The following is a 13,828-nucleotide window of genomic DNA, read 5'->3' as shown; positions in this document are numbered from 1 at the left end:
ATCACGTAAAATAAATTTTATTATTTGATCCACTTCCTTCACCATTCAATTATTTTCGAACAATATTTTGATGTTTTCACCAAGAAATAAGACAAAAAAATTCAAAAATCAACAACTAGAACGAGCCAGATGAACAAAAAGCGGAATGAGAATCAAAATATTCAAAACCTGCTCTTTGATCAAAATTGACGTCTGAAATCTTGAAAAATTTCATATATTTCTGCAAATACTCAAAGTAATATTTCAACCAGTCCTAGCGTCTTAAAAACACGCGTGACACACAGATGGCGCTCAGATCACTTCAGTCGCCTCCTTTCCCATCTTTTTACTCTATAATCTTTGTATTGAACGTTTGTTTTTTCAAAAAGTGAAGGTGGGTGCATTTGTGGCTATTTATTTTTTTGAATGTAGTTAGACTACTATTTTCATTACGATTTTTATGACTGTCACAACAATATTTGATCAGAAATTAGAACCTCTACACATTTCAATATCAAAACATGCCGAATTTCACGAATTCCGAAATGACTGATATGCATTTCATGTATGGTCTCGCGAATGGAAATTCAAGAAAAGCTAGGCGTCTTTACATGGAACGTTATCCCAATAGAGTGATACCAAATCATCGAATGTTCTCTGATATTCATAGGCGTCTTTCAGAAGCTGGATCTTTTTCCACGAAAAGAATTAATGCTGGGAGACCACGCAGTGTGAAAACACCACAACTCGAAGAGGCAGTTATGAACGAAATAGAACAACATCCAAGAACCCGTACAAGAAAAATTAGTGTATTTTTGAATGCAAGTCATCAAGTTGTTTGGCGCATCTTGCGGGATTCTCTGCTATATCCTTATCACATTCAGAGGGTGCAAGCTCTTCTGCCTCGAGATTTTCATCCGAGGGTTAGTTTTTGTCAGTGGTACATCAGTGGACTATTGATGAATCGTTATTTTGATTGCCAAATTCTATTCACTGATGAAGCCTGCTTCTCAAGGACTTCAATTATCAATTTTCATAATGAACATGTATGGCCTGAGGAGAATTCGCATGGATATGTAGAAACCCATTTTCAAGAGCAATTTTCACTAAATGTGTGGGGTGGTAATATTGGTGATGATTTGATTGCTCCTTTCTTCTTGCCAGGTCGACTAACAGGTCAATCATACAGACATTTTTTAGAAAACGATTTGCCCTTGTCATTGGAAGATGTACCTCTTATGCTACGACGAGAAATGTGGTTCATGCATGACGGTGCTCCTGCTCATTTTTTAGTTTTGGCAAGGGAGTATTTGGACGAAAATTATGAAAACAGGTGGATCGGACGGCGGGGTCCTCAGTCATGGCCCGCCAGATCCCCAGACCTAAATAGTTTGATTTCTTTTTTGGGGCCACCTGTGAAATCTCTAATATACTCGACACCCGTGAACACCGTAGAAGAACTGAGAAATCGTATAATAGGCGCATTTGATACAGTTAAGAATACTCCGGGAGTGTTTGAAAGCGTTCGATCGTCTGTGAGACGAAGAACAGAAGCTTGTATAAGAGTTGGCGGAAGACATTTTCAACATTTGCTGTAGTTCAGTCCTTTGCAATTACTTAGTTTTCTTGTTATGATTTTTTTTTAGTTTTACGTTTCTTGTTGTAATAGGTACATTTTTTGTGTTGATTATACGAGTTTATCGAATCTTTATGAATCATCGCTACAGATCAGGAAAATTTCCATAAAAACTGACACTGAATTCAGTCACCACAGCTTACAAAGTGGCTTTCCCATCATAATTTGGATTTTCACGAGGATTTCGAGAGAATCCTCAAAATTTTTTTTCTCGAAATCGTTGGCAGATACGACAAAACTACAAGAGACCGAAAAGTTTAGTAAAGTAAAGCTTTTCTTCACATTTTTTCAAATTAACAGTTGCTCACCAAAAAAAAGTTCTGCGGAAGAACAGGTGGCAGTGTTCCAGAAAAAATATCACCCTGTGGATCTTCTATCGAAATTACCATGTCACGTGGTGAGAATTCTAAAATGTAATATCTATGCCAAATTTCAGTTGAATATCTTGTGAAGTGTAGATACTATGAGAAAAAAACTTCAAAAAATTCAAACTTCAACACTCTGTATCTCGAAAACGAAACGTTTGCGACCCCATGTTTATGGAACTTTTTTTTCTTAAACTCACTTAAGGAATCTCCCCGTTTCGTTTGTACGTTCAATTTAGGAACACCCTGTATATTAATACTTCTACTAGTGAACTAGTCGGTAGTCTTCATTTTTATTGAAATATTTAAGTCCCATAATAAATACTCTTTAAAATTCAATTTGCGTTATTTTGAAATTGTAACGTTTTCCTCGCTTGATTGAAACATCCAACTGATTAAAATCATTTATTTACACTTTATACACTTATAACTCACAAACTAACTATTTCACTTCTATTTTTTTCCACTAGTCGCTTGAACTGTAACTGTAACTGTACTTTTCTACCTACTCCTCCGCTGGGCTTATATAGGCGTCGGAAACATTCCCGTGCCTTCGCGGTTGTTCTAGAACCTCGCGACCGCTCTGGTTTTCGAAAGGTCCGACCGCAAGGGCCGGACTGGTTACAATATTATAGCCTTTATGGTATAGCTATCGAACTTTATAACTCTTCAAATCATTTTGAACGTAAGGTTCAGTGATTCTCTTTTCAACTACTCTTTACTTGGTGTATACTATAAACTTACTCCATATTTTTTATGAACTGGTATCGATTTTTACTTTGCTCTTGCAACGGAAATCGAATGCACAATTCAATCGTCTCGCAGGTTATGAGGACTGAGAATAATATTTATCTTTAATTCATTTCAGAAGTGGGTGGCCAAGCTTATGAATGCATCAAAAGTACCATGGTCAATAACAAGAACTAATAGAAAACCTTTAGAAAAAGCCAGAAAGCATACTTTTAAACGGATATACCACCGTCACTCATGTTATTTCAAGGGACTTTTCTTGTCCTACGACGATGACTATTCTTTTGGTATGCTTACCGAAAAAAAAATCAAGAGCCAAATCTCCCTGGCACAAGAATGGCCCTGTATAATCAAGTTTTCGAAAGAACATAATATAATCACACTTTCCATAGCGCTTCTGCACTCATTCGACGTCCTATAGCCGAAAGCACTAACGTCCAGTTTCATAATCAAATTTAAAGTCACTTTAAGCTTAAAGGAGGCTTTAAAATTGAAGGGACTTTCGGTTTTATTATGAAACCGGCCGTAAGCAAGAAATATTAGAATATTTTGAAAGGGGTCACTCGGTGGAAGAATGGGGGCAGAATAAAATATGTTATCTGCGGATCGTCATTATTTTCCCAATAAAACAGATTTTCAAAATTTGTGGGTAAAACAATTCATAAATAACAGGTTCTGAAATTTTCGATAAATTAGAAGAAAATTTGGCGATCAGTAAAGTTTCCAACAAAATCTGTACCATCGACGATCATTAAGCCATATCTTTATGCACTTCCATAATGAAACGCGCAATAACTGCATTGATACAAGCCTCAGAAATTCTTTTCGTTGATGGCACAAGCAATTGCGACGTACAAAACCACAAAAATTATTTTTTTCTGCTACGCAATCTACTATAGGTGGTATTCCGTTGTACGTATATACTCCAAATTTACCAAATAAGAATCGAAGTATCAAGTAGTATCCTTATTAGATACGAGTAATCTTAATGCATATTTCACGACTGCTATCGCCACATTAGATGCGATCACGAACGTGGTTTATAGAATGTGCTCTGGGTGAAGCTTCGATAAGCTACGTTGGATATGAATATGCTACCGGGAATAGATCTACAAACAGACGTAAAAAAAGACTTATAATTTCATAGGGCTAATTGCAACTGTGTGCCCTCCTGTGACTGAAGAGACCCAACTGGGACCTACAGATCCTTCCACACTCCGGGCATGGATAGTCATCAACCAGATCTGGCCGCCGCTGTATTCTTCTCGAGTTTCCATTATAACTATGCACAATAGTTTTTTTTTTGTTGGTATAGCAGGCAGAAAATCTGCAAGACAGACGAACACACCCTCTCCTGAGGGGGAATAGTGTGGGGATTCTCACTCTCTTGAGCTCGAGACCCACTAAAAACCCTTAACTGCTTCTTTATAGGTTCCGGGCATTTTGCCTATTAACCAGTTGGCTTTTATGGTTTCTGGACTCTCACACGATCATAGTCGTGTTGATAGTTGTATGCTGCCTCTAGCTTTTATAGGTCAAGCTCTTCTTTGGTTACACAAAATCCTTAACTGATCTCTCAGTCTTCGGTGGTAGGTTCTTGACCTTCTAGCTTCTTCTGTTGGATCGTAGTCGACTAATCTTCGTAGTTCCTCATTTGGATGTTGTTTGGCTTTGTCGAATATCCTTTCCGCCTTTCTCTTCATAAATTCTGTAACTGGTTCCCATTCCAAGTCCTTGTAGATTTGTTTGTTCCTAACAAACCAGGGTACATCCATCGCCATTCTAAGGAGTTTATACTCAGTGGCCTGTATTCTCTTGATGTGGGTCTTGGCTGCGAAGCCCCATGCCGCCGATCGATATGTGAGTTGTGGTCGCGCGATAGTTTTAATCATCGTCAACTTGATGTTCTTATTTATATGACTTCTTCTGCCTATGAGTGGATAAAGTCTAATCATTGCAGCTTTTGTTTTATCAACTGCCCATTTGATGTGGTTTTTCCATGTAAGTCCTCTGTCAAGCTTCACTCCTAGGTATGTTGCTTCATTTTTCCGTTCAACCTCTTCTCCATCAACTTCAAGGTTTTCTTCAATCCTCAATCTTCTCTTTTGCAGTAATATTGCTTGATTCTTTCTTTCTTTGATTTGGATTTTCCATTTGATGCACCATATGAGTAATTCATCTATGGCTTGCTGCAGTCTCTGGTTTATGATCTCTGGGCGTCGATGTCTGAACGCTATTCCTGTGTCATCTGCATACAAGGTGAGCATATTTCTAGCATTCTTCGGGATATCATAAACGTATACAGGGTCTTTCACGAGGAACCTCACCCATATTTATACGGGAAACTACTGAACGTATTTTCATGAAATTCAGCACTTATAAGTATTTCACGATGCTGATGAAATCTAAAATATTTTCAAGGCATGAGCACCTCCAGTTTTTCCGGAAATGACGTCAACTTCCGTTTTTCAAATTAGAACACCCTTTTTTTTATTGCAGAAATAGATTCCTTAGAAAATTTCAAGTTATTTTGATGTAACATTTTTCAGTTTTGGTTGGAAAATTCTCTCTGAGCGGGAAAGTTCGAAAAAAAAAAATCGAAAATAGAGCTCCGCTGAAACAAGAATAACTTCGAGGTTTTTGGATGGAAAATTTTCATTTTTGGGATTTTTCAAGATGTAAGATTGATGTATCCACTTTGAAAATCGAAATCGCGATTCATGATACAGGGGGTGAAAAAATCGCTTTCAAAGTTAGGGATGACAAAATCGTGAAAAATCAATTTTTTCTAATTAGAACCCCATTTTTTTATGGCAGATATTGAATCTACGTTAAAAAATAATGTGAGTGTATGCATCACACCCTTGCCCTAAAATGGATATTTTCCGAGTTATTCACAAAAAACTGTTTTTCGTCTTGAATTTTCAGCTATTTCTTTTCCCTTCACGCCAAAAAGATGAAATTTTCAGGAACTGTTATTTGAACCATGCTGTAGATTTTTCACCCCTTCTTGAAACCGACTTCAAGTTACTATTAGGAGAAGATGCTCAAAGTTTTGACCGTTAATTTCTAGACATTTATTTATACGTCTCAGGAATGCTTCGTGCGTTGCTCTTCTTATTTCATCGGGAGGAAGAGATCTGCAAAAGTGTTTAAAAACCAAATTGAGTTTCAAAACTATGAATCTAAAAATCTAAACAAACCTGAACGCATTTTTGACTGGTTCTATGCAGTCCTCTTTATCAGTCAGGGGAGTTGACACATTGAGTGAATTGTGTGGAGGCGCGCCATTATGGTTCTGTACTAGCGGCTCAATTATTTGAGTCAATATGTCAGAATATCTATCTCCTAAGGGAGAACATTCTTTAAATAATGCAAACATGTGTAGTGTTCTATCTTACCAGTTAAAGTCCCATCATAAATGTGAACATCGAGTTGCATTATTTTTGATGGCGCAAAAAACATTGAAACTACAGGTCTCTTGAAAGTTCCATTGTCTGAAGTGGTGGTTGTTCTCTTCATCCCAATAATGACTGTTATGCCTATTGAAAGAACCATTCTTTGTGAATTTAGATTCATCTGTCCAAATTATTCAGTCCAAAAAGTTTTCATTCTCTTGAAATCAAATCATCATAGCTTCGCAAAACTCTGTTCTCCTGACGAAATCAGTTTCCTTCAAATGCTGTACCCTATTGAATTTATATGGGTGCATTTTATGTTTTTTTAATATTCTCCAAACACTCGATTGAGATAATCCCAGATCAATCTCGGCATCTTTGAGAGAATTTTGAGGATTCACACGAAAATATGCAAGAACTGTAATTTCGTTGTTCTCATCTTCTACTACACTTTTTTCTCTGTGTATAGTTTTCTTAACGAAAGATCCGACATTTCTCAAGTTTGTCATGGTTCTGTTAATGGTATCTCTCGTTGGTCTGGGTCGGTCAGGAAACCTCTCAATGAACAGTCGAATCGTTCTATCTACAACTTTATTACATTCTCCATAAAGTAGAATGAGATTTAAATAATCTTCATTGGTAAAATTAGGCATAGTTATCGATTTTATAACTTAATACGAATTATCACCAAATTAATAGAAAACACAAAATGCTACTGAATAAGGAGGAATTTGGCAGATGTAATTAATGATATCTATCATTAAAAAAAAAAGAATGTAAAACATGGTAAGTTTTTGCATATGGTTCATAAGGAATTATTTATTTATCACTGGAGAGAAAACCGATGGCCGATTAGTTGAAATAAAGAGATTTCCGATACAAATTCGAATCAAAATTCGCCTTCTATTTAGGAACAACCTGTAACTTTTTTCTCTTGCATATAAGGGTAGTAAAATCTTGAACATGGTTTAAGTAACAGTTCCTGAAAATTTCATCTTTTTGGCGTGAAGGGAAAAGAAATAGCAGAAAATTCAAGACGAAAAACAGTTTTTTGTGAATAACTCAGAAAATATCCACTTTAGGGCAAGGGTGTGATGCATACACTGACATTATTTTTTAACTTAGATTCAATATCTGCCATAAAAAAATGGGGTTCTAATTTGAAAAAATTGATTTTTCACGATTTTGTCATGCCTAACTTTGAAAGCGATTTTTGCACCCCCTGTATCATGAATCGCGATTTCGATTATTAAAGTGGATACATCAATCTTACATCTTGAAATATCCCAAAAATGAAAATTTTCCATCCAAAAACCTCGAAGTTATTCCTGTTTCAGCGGAGCTCTATTTTCTTTTTTTTTCGAATTTTCCCGCTCAGAGAGAATTTTCCAACCAAAACTGAAAAATGTTAAATCAAAATAACTTGAAATTTTCTAAGGAATCTATTTCTGCAATAAAAAAAGGGTGTTCTAATTTGAAAACCGGAAGTTGACGTCATTTCCGGAAAAACCGGAGGTGCTCATGCCTTGAAAATATTTTAGATTTTATCAGCATCGTGAAATACTTATAAGTGCTGAATTTCATGAAAATACGTTCAGTAGTTTCCCGTATAAATATGGGTGAGGTTCCTCGTCAAAGACCCTGTATTACGTGAAGCAGAGTGTGATGAACCCCAGTTTTCTGAGGAAAATTGGAGTTCATCTTAGTGCATTTCTTTCGTTTTAGATTTCCGTCTTTGAAAATATTTTAATTCTCGAATATTCCGTACGTTCATTCCGACAGGCAGAGTAAATGTAAAAAACCGCTTATCTGTATTTCACGTTGTTTTTCTTACATGCCGCTGAAGATTTCGACGTTTTTCATCTGTTGATATGCGATAAACCGGAGCTGACGACGTTTTTCATTCTTGTCGCATTCTGGAATTTTCAGATTTTTGCCGTGAGAGGGGATATGCCTATAAAGGCAGATTTTCCCCCGCGACGGTCACTTTTCGACTGTTACTTCAGTTCTTCGGCTGACTTTTGAATTTTACTTCAGTGCTTTCCTTTCGCTTGAGTACATTTCGCTTTCTAACGTGGTTTCTAACTTCTGTTATAAATTCAGTTGATTTTCCGTATTACTTTCGCCGTTGAAGATAATCATTTTGTGATATTTGCATCAGTGCTTAGAGTTAAGTTTTTTTTCTTTTAAATCCTTTGAGTTTCGAGTGCTTGAAACAAAGGAGGTAGGTCCCCGTCTGTACCGTTCAGTTTCTTTGTTAGACCTACGCCGTTACTTCTTTAACTTTGACACTGCTGTACTGTATCGTTTCCTGTTGTATTTTATCGTTCTTTACCCTGTCCGCGTTCCGCGTCATAAGTGTTAAATCCGAAATCTCTTCTTTTCTGTCAATCATGGTGTGCTATAACCCTTGGGGCAGAGAATAAGAGATACCGCACGTAGTCAGTGAGATCCCGTAGTTGCGTTAAAAATAGACATTTTCTTCGCTGTCAATCATGGTCTGCTACAACCCTTGGGGCAGCGAATAAAAGTCTCGAACAGGTCCGCCCTAGCCCTTGGGGTACTGAAGGGAAAGTTCCGTCAACCCCCCTGTCCGCGTTCCGCGTCATAAGTGTTAAATCCGAAATCTCTTCTTTTCTGTCAATCATGGCGTGCTATAACCCTTGGGGCAGAGAATAAGAGATACCGCACGTAGTCAGTGAAATCCCGTAGTTGCGTTAAAAATAGACATTTTCTTCGCTGTCAGTCATGGCGTGCTACAACCCTTGGGGCAGCGAATAAAAGTCTCGAACAGACCCGCCCTTATTGTGTTTCATTCCCGGAGAAATACAACTACACACCGATACCGTATAGCAAGTCCTTAGCATTCGTCAGTTCTGGTTGGCGCATTTTTATTGAACCGTTAATTTTTCACTACCCCCGGTATAAATTTCATAAAGTGCTCGTGACCGGATAAGATTTCCCGAATGTATTTTCACTTATAGAATCACTCATATCTCACATATCTCCCTTGTACATATAACTAGTTTCCGAAGGTGTGAATAAACTTTTACATAATTCGATTTTGACTTCTTCGTTGTCGCTACTACCCTAGACAACACCGAGCTCTGTCTCTGGCTAGCAGCTACCCTGGTAGGTTTGCTATTCTTCCTATTGAAAAGAATAGCTGGCGCTCGAGATTAAGGCTTCTCCGAGAAACGCACGTTACAAAAATGGCGCCCGAGCAGGGACTGTGCAAAATCTAGTAGGAAACAACAGAGGTGAGAAACATTAACCGGACAGTGAGTGAATTCCCGAAACAGTGAGTAAAATCTAAGAACAGTGAGTAACTATTTCTTGAACCGAGAACTGTGAAAAATAAACTTGAACTGTGTTTTATTACCTGCCACTCTGTATTGAACTGTTATACTGTGAATTGAATTGGACTATATTCTGAAAATTTTCCTATTGTTGAAATCTATTGGAAATAATTTAATTAATTTGTGATTATTCCTTTTGCCGATTACTTTATTGAGTTATTGAAAACTGAACTGTTGTTGCGCCTTAATATCAGTGGAAATTATTTCCGATTTCTTATTATTCCTGATTTATTGAATTGAACTGTTTTAATTTCGTATTGAAGGTGAGTGAATTTCCGAACATTGAAAATTTATTGTCACAATTGGTAAAATTTAATAGGTTTGATTTACCTATCAGTTTAATAGTGAATCACCTATTACCCTATTGATAACTTGTCTACCTGCTTTTATTTTCTTTTGACCTGTACTGTTGAAACTTACCAATTATTGCTGATTTTTCTGAAACCTATTGCGATTTATTTTCTGGATATTGAACTTGAAAAACTATTTGGAATCTAACCTGTGCGTTCTGGTGCGGTTCTAATTTCGGGACATTTTCCGGACTATACGAAACGACTTGCGAGCGTGTGCGGTATTTCGCGAATATTTTCGGACTTTATTGAAATTTTTTTCGAGTAACGTTGGACTTGTAAAATTTTTAGTGTGATACATCGGGACTTAGATTATTTTAGTGCGCCGGGACTTGAACTTTTTTTTTTCTTTTTGATACGACGGGACTTAGACTTAAATTTTTTTTTGGGGTTACACCGATACCCACTTCGAACTCAAGTGAATAGGTTAGCTAACGATCAACTTACCGGGTCAGACTTGGAACTTAAACGGATTGTGAAAGACATACCGAGTGTGAAATATTGGTGCGTTCTGAATCGGACTTAGTTGAACATGGATGTAAACCGGTTACTCAGTGATGAACTTACATACGAATTACAACTGAGAGGACAATCGATACCGGGTACTGTGATGACTAAACGGAGTCTACTACGACAAGTACTTCAGTCTAATGAACCTCTATTACCCTCAACATCATTGAACCCCGCCTCGGAGATTGAGATTTGCCAAAATAAACTCACCGATTTGGTGGAATCCCTTCAGAACTTCAATCATGAGAATGCAGCTAACGAATTTTCGCGAATTTACACCCGATTAATACACATACAAGGAAGGCTGGACTTTATTGTTACGGCAGACACAACACAGTTACAACTAGTTGGACAAATGAAGGCAACTACAGCTAAGGCGTTGGAAACACTAGAGGAGCTACGTCAGAAGAGTAATCGTGAACAGCCGCAGCCATCTAACCGACATCAGGGGTCTCTCTTAGATGTGGAGGTGCCCAGTTCACCTGGTGTGTCACCGATCCAACCGGAACGGATTTCAAGGCTCCGAGAGCCATCGCTTATCGACTTGGGAGATGGTGTCGATCCTCTTGTAGCGGTCGATGTCTCACATACTGGAACACCTGTAAGGAATCCAACATTAGAAGAGGTCATGAATGAGACACGACAGACATGTAGAGCATTACTACGACAGTTACCAGCGATACCTCTCACACAGTCACAGGACTGTGGGACAACAACACCTGACGGTCCGACACAGGGTAGATGGATTAATTCTACACGAAGGGTGTCTTTTCCACACTTACCTGCACCTTGGATAAGTTCTGACCGACCAGCCATCACAACACCTGCCAGATCAGAACCGGAGTCCCGATCAACAATACCGACTGTCCCTGTACACAAGTGGAACATTTCATTTGATGGCACTGGAAGTGTGACCGGATTTCTTGAAGAGGTGGAGAGGCTGGCTGAATCCCGTAAAGTGTCCCTGGAACAAGTTTTCGAATCAGTTTATGAATTACTACGAAAGGATGCAAGGGATTGGTTTATTCCCAGGAGAGGTACTTTCGAGGATTGGGAGGATTTCAGCAACCAACTGAAAGAAGCATTTCTGCCTGTCAACTATGAGGAGAATCTGTTGGAAGAAATAAAAAGACGAACACAAGGACCTGAAGAAAAGTTGCTCCTATATGTTACCCGGATGCAGAACTTATTCCAGAAACTCACCTATACAAAACCATCCGAAGTGGAGCAGATCCGACTCATCCGACAGAGGTTGATTCCGCCCTTACAGCAGGCCTTGGCCTTCCAGGAGACCAAGACGTATGATGAACTTCTCCGTAAAGGAAAAGTTTTTGAACTGGTCCAATGGCAGATGAGCCAGTACACCCGGCCACCCTCAAAACCAGGTTTCGTGGAGGAACCTCACTTAACGTACACTCCCCGCCAACTGAACCGATATCAGGCGAGTTTTTCTGTGGATACCGGAGAACAGGTACAAACAACTGATCATAGGAAATCAATCCCGCCGACACCAGCCAACCAGACACGACTTTCTCCGCAGGGGGAAAGCCGTCCAAAGTCACACCGATCCAGAGAGTCAATAGTCCAGCAACAGGAATCACACCGTCAAATTTCTGGAAACAGGTCCGAAGGTCGATCCGGAACTTCAACACCGCCACCTCGCCGTCGAGCCGAAAATAACCACGCTGACCGGACCCAGTCATCATCAGGGAGGAGAGTGTCCTTCCAGACACAGTGTTTCCGATGTGGTGGATATGGCCACATGCGTCGAGAATGTCGCAGGCCACCGAAAATTTTCTGTTCTCGATGTCAGAGGGAGAACATTCTCTCACGAGATTGTCCCTGCCGTCCGGAAAACTAGACGGAGGTATGGAGAAGGAGTCGACCATATCTCCCGACACACTGACTCCCATGACATCGACTGCCTGGAATGATAACCGACCGCTTGTCGAAGTTAAGATAGCCGGAGAACACTACAAAGCATTAATTGACACTGGAGCCACGAAGAGTTTCGTAAGTCGGAAAGTGGCAAAACAATGTGAAAGCAAGGGAATCACCGGACAACATGTTGAGAATGGTTTCGTGGTGGTTGCAAATGGCCAACCCACGACAACACCCAAACTCTACACTACCGCTGTTCACCTGGCTGATTATTCCTTGACCGACGTAAAATTTTTGTTGGTGCCTGATTTACCAGTTGACCTCATTCTAGGAATGGACGTATTAGGAAGGTTCAATTTTTCCATTAACCTCAGTACCGCGGACTGTTACCTGGAAGGTCGACTGATTGCCAAACCAACACCGAAAATTCAAGAAACTGTTGAGATGCAGGGCCGGAGAAAATCCCTGAAAACACCTGCGGACAGCCCGTCACCTAAATCGTTACCGTCCGTAGATTCCGTATACCTGGCTGAAATAGAAACAACCCAGTGCAAATGGTACAAAAAGAAGTTACAGGAGGTGGAAAAAGACCCAACAAATTTTCCTGACTACGCCGTTGAAAATGGAAAACTGTTGCGACATTTCTGGGACTCATCCGACTTCTCAGAAGAGAGAACCGGCCAACCCTGGAAACTCTGTGTACCATCCGAACAGCGAACAGAAATACTGCAGGAAAACCACGACTCAGAACTAGCAGGTCACATGGGGATTGCTAAGACGATTGCACGGATAGCCAGAAATTATTACTGGCCAGGGATGTTTAGAGACATTGCGAAATACGTGAGGAACTGCACATCGTGCCAAAAGTACAAAGTTTCGCAACAGAAAACCCCTGGTAAGATGCAACCACACCGAATGGCGGATGCGCCGTTCAAAGAAGTATCCACGGACATAGTTGGACCATTGCCACGGTCAAAAAAGGGAAACTCCTACATCGTGGTAATGCAAGACCGGTTCACAAAGTGGGAAGAGTGTCGTCCGTTGCGGAAAGCCACCGCCAAAACTGTTTATTCGGCCCTCTACGAACAAGTCATCCTGAAATATGGTTGCCCAAAACTAGTAATATCCGACAATGGAGTACAATTTGACAGCAGGCTATTCAAGAACAGTCTCCGAGAGCTGAACATTGCTCACCGTTTCACACCACCGTATACCCCTCAGTGCAACCCTGTAGAAAGAGCTAACCGTACCCTGAAGACTATGATAGCACAGTTTTGTGAAGCCGATCAACGAACATGGGATGAAAAGATAGGAGAGTTAACGTTTGCCATCAACACCGCTAAACAGGAGTCTACTGGATTCACACCGGCATTTTTGAATTATGGAAGGGAACTAGAAATCCCGAGGGCGATTTATTCGACAAACCCCCACAATAATGAAATGAACGGAGAATCCAACCGTACAGGAGAAGAAAATAGAGACATGACTTACCGTACTCAACAGATCAAACATCTCCAGGAGGCTTATGAGTTCGTCCGTACTAAACTGTACCGTGCTTTCCAGCAACAGGCTCACCACTACAATCTTCGACGAAGAGAAA

Source organism: Coccinella septempunctata, chromosome 5 (genome assembly GCF_907165205.1).
Source record: "Coccinella septempunctata chromosome 5, icCocSept1.1, whole genome shotgun sequence".
Taxonomy (NCBI): domain Eukaryota; kingdom Metazoa; phylum Arthropoda; class Insecta; order Coleoptera; family Coccinellidae; genus Coccinella; species Coccinella septempunctata.
The sequence above is the reverse complement of the archived record's forward strand: the minus strand, read 5'-3'. Positions refer to the sequence as shown.